This window comes from Megascapheus bottae, unplaced genomic scaffold (assembly GCF_031878675.1).
Source record: "Megascapheus bottae isolate mThoBot1 unplaced genomic scaffold, mThoBot2.hap1 HAP1_SCAFFOLD_91, whole genome shotgun sequence".
In the NCBI taxonomy this organism is placed as follows: Eukaryota; Metazoa; Chordata; class Mammalia; order Rodentia; family Geomyidae; genus Megascapheus; species Megascapheus bottae.
The window spans coordinates 1271-5517 of NW_028327688.1; the positions used below are offsets into that span (position 1 = coordinate 1271).

A 4247-nucleotide genomic window follows, 5' to 3' on the forward strand; every position below is an offset into this window, starting at 1 on the left:
TGTACTCAATGGAAATCATAGGTAAACATGCATAAAAGGCAGACTAAATAAGACCTTCATTTGTTAAGGAAAAGAAAAGACCCTCAAAAGGAAATTTGGCTGCAAAACTGCCACATTTGACCACACTATGTTTAAAGGCACTGCATAAAAATAAGCAGAATCATCAAATGCACTTTTTTTCTTACAAAAGTATTTTTTAATAAATTGATGTATTTCGGTGTTATAACATGATAGCCCAATGCTATTATCAAGGTAGCAAAAGTGAAGATGCCTGGTACTTTTATAGAAACACTCTGACAGGACAGTGGCATCTGTGGAGATTCTTGACAGCTGAGCACCTTCCTACATGAAGACGTGCACGTATCAGTGTAGGGAATGAGCGGACCATGAAAGTCTAACAATTAAGCTGCACCCTCAAACCACAATCAAGAGAAGGGGGATACAAAATAGTATGGCTAATTTGCTAAAGAAAACGAGTCTTTTAAACGGGTCATTTAAGGAAAAAATAGTGTTAAAATCACAGGGCATCTTACTGAAATGGAGCTGTAAAAAGACAGATTAGAACTCTGAAACAGCGAATGCTGCTACCACTGTGTGATGGAAGTGGTCAAGGAAGACAGCCAAGCAGCTGTCCTTGGTGCTGACCAAAGCCAGAAATCCCTGCTCTGCACCAATGCTGGTGATGGGTCATCTATGCTATTGCTGGCGGTCAGAGCGACAGTTGGCTGGAGTTCAGGCATGAAGTGACGGTGCTCTCAGATTGTACCACCACCTGCTCTTCCACAAGCCACACTTGCCAAAGTTGATGTCTCTTGCTTAGGGTTAACCTCCCCCACCCCCCACAAAGAGTCTTTAAAACAAATAGGAGAAACTAGAATCATCTGACTTGTAACACTATTATTACGTTCAAACCCCAGGAGAAATGTGTCTTACTTAGTTACAACTATAAAAACTTCATCTGGACCTGATTACATGTACATTAATGATCAGATTTTTACATGAATTTTTCTAAAGGACGAGTCCAGGTAGAAATAACAAGAGTCTCTTTGAAGCCTTTAGGGGCAATTTGAACTGTAGAGAAGGACTGAACTGAGATTGTCTTTATCTTCAGTTATAACTAGATTGTAAGCAGTCACATGTCTAGAGTTTTATCTGCTGACTGTCAGTAAGATAATTGGCCTTATGCCACTGATTTTTCCCCCCTACTGGGGCTCTTCTCATTTCTAAGCTGCAAATGCTGCAGATAAAAACAGCTACAGGGAAGTACCCATCAAGTCACCAATGTGCATTCTAAATAAGCAGGCACAGAATGAGACATTCATGGCTACTTAGGAATATCTAACCAAGGCAGGTTACTCCTCTGAAGCAGTAGCCCAGGTTTCAAACACGTGTACTTCAGAAGCTGTGATCCAGACTATTTAAAAAGCCCAAGCTGGCAGCACTAAATACTTCTTACTGATCAGGTTTGTGTGTTAAGATTCTGTACACAGTAAACAACTTCCTGCTAGAGCCAGACTCCATCTACAAGCTGAACTAAGTCAATATTTCACTGAAGTCATATGTTCCTCCATCGCTATCACATCTCTTAAAACAAGTGCTCTGCCTGCAACAGAACTGACATTGATCTGTCAAGGCTTTCCTTGCTGGATACAGATATAAAACAGTCAGAAAGCGTAAAGTAGCTGCATTTTCCTCAGGCATATGCTTAGAACCCAAGGTTTATTTTCCCTATCAACAGGTTGTGCTTAAGTTGATAAAAATCAGCTTATGGGAAAGTTAAAACTGTGGTTAACTAAAAGTTATTATGTTCGCATAGAGAGCAAATAATACAATCCAAACGTTTAAATAAATGAAAAAAGTCAAAACCAAGAACATAAGCATATATAATGCTGAAGTCACTGCCTGCATCATTTTTCTTCTTTCCAATATTTTATGTAGGACAGTCATTCAGTGAATATTCATTCATCGAACAAGACATGAAATGACTTGGCTATTATACACAAAGGACTCACTGGAAGCAGACATAAACAGTTGCTTCCTTGCTAAGCAGGCCTTTTCTGTGGTAACAACTTCAATCTCAAAAGAGTATGTTAGGTTAAGAGACATACATTTGAGGGAATAGAAAAAGATGAATTTAAAGACATATAAATATGATTTTTTCCAATAAGGAGTCGGTAAGAATAAGCTTCCTATTACAAGGGGAGATTACCCCATCACTAACAATCCTGACATTTTTTTCTGGTATTGAACCTAAAAAGTATGAAATACCAAGGAGTATGAAATACCTTTCTGGTGTGTTTCATTAGCTATGATTTTGAGGATTAGTATAAAAAGTAGTCTGAAGAGTTAAAAGCAGTTGATGTCAATTCACACTGCTGCACAGAAGGCTACTATTTAGTCTATTCCTACCCCATCAAGGAAATCTTTTGTGGAGAAGAAATTATTAGCTATTAAAAATGGAGTCCCTTTCCTAACACATGTGCAAAAACACTCGTCAGTTACAAGAATGTCTTCAATGGAAATCATCTGAATTTTTGAATCAAAGGCATCCAAGCTAGGCAGGTAGACAGGAGAATATCGCTCAGCCTAGGTGGACGGATATTTGGAATGAAAGCCACTGCCCCACGGGCACCTGGGAAATGGGCTCCTCGGAAAAGGAAGGGTGTGAGGAGGTCCTGGCTGGGCTCCTGCAAGCTCGGGGCCCACCATGTGCTCCTATGTATCAAGCCAGTCTGGTTCTCTGCATCGGATTGCCCAGTTTTGAAGATGAATATTTTCTTCTTTTACAGTGGCAGAAGTCCATGCAAGATCTGTAAACAGCGATACAAAATACTGTAAACATAACTTAACAGAGCTTGTATAAAACAGAAGTAAATCCAAATTTACAAGTGGGTAAAAAACCAGAGGGTATCTTGCTTCATAGAAAGTTCTCCCTCCTGCGCCAAGGGATAGATAGATAGATATAGTGTGTGTGTGTGTGTGTGTGTGTGTGTGTGTGTGCATGTGTGTATATGTATATATGTGTGTGTATGTGTGTGTATATCTATATATATCCTTTTTTTAAGATTACAAATATAATCCTGAGCTGAAAAACGGGGATTGGGGGAGAGCCATCTTTGCATACAAAGTACCCAAAGGATGCTTACTCTGTTTTCTTTTCTCTAATGATGTTCAACTGCCGGAGACAGTTCCAAAGGTGACTTTGGGAGACACTTATAGCTTAGTGTGGCACCCAGATCTGGCGCCTGCGGCAGCATTTACCATCATGGCAGATGCAGCAGCATCCTCCCCTTCTTCCAGCTCTTCTTGGAGCTCTTGGCTGACACTGGACTGCAGGGCTGCAGGAGTGAGCCACTCCTTTGGGAGGCAACTCTGGAGAAAGGGTATACAGGAACTGAAGTAGGCAAGTCGATTGATCCATCCAGGAATCTCTTTCCCACAAAGAATCTCTGATAAAGCTGAAGAAAAATGATTGCAGTTTTTATGCCTTCAATGACAGGCATTGCCTTTATATCCTTTTCCCAGTTCTTCTACCATGTTTTCTATATCATCTTCTAGGAAATCAATGCTCCCTAAAACAACAGTTAAATTTAAATGTTTCTCCTAGTTCAGGAGCATTTCCTGGGGAAATTTCAAATATTGCATAAAAAGAGTAAGGACGGCCACCATGAGCAGATTCTCTGCCATACACTTCAAGTCCTGAATGGAACACTCCAGTCCAATAGATGTGGTGCATTCGTGCATCCAGTACACGTCCTACACGTGGAGCACCGCTAACTGGTCGACCCGCTGTCTCTCCTCCTGCAGCTTCTGGTCCGCAGGGCGGGGCCACTTCCACTGGCAGTTGTCTCCTGGGCCTGAGGTGGGAACTAACCATCCAGCCCAACCCCCAGCGGCCGAGGCGGGGCCTGGGGAAGCTGGGCCGCTCTGGGGCCGCCAATGGGAGTCTGTGGAAGGCCAGGGTTGGACCATGGGCTGCCAGCTCCAGCTCAGGCGCCTCCCCTTGGCCAAAGACAAGTGGGGAAAGGCGGAGCCTGAGCGAGGGCGGGCGCCGGGCTGGCCCCGCCTTGCAGCCAAGACTCAGCCTGCCGGTGCTCAGGTTCTGGGATGCCTCACCTTGGGACCTAAAACTCCAAATGCACTTTTTTAAAAAGACGGCTTCTTGGCTGAGGGCTCGTGTGAATGCCTGAACTGTAAGGTGCCCAAATCGCTTGCAGGATGGCTTTCTGCACAATCTGTTTGCTGGC

At 42.9% G+C, this 4247-nt stretch overlaps 1 pseudogene; it reads right to left on the reverse strand.

The window, feature by feature from the left end:
* Positions 1-240: 240 nt before the first annotated feature.
* Positions 241-3972, reverse strand: LOC150039492 (deubiquitinase DESI2-like; annotated as a pseudogene).
* Positions 3973-4247: the final 275 nt, after the last annotated feature.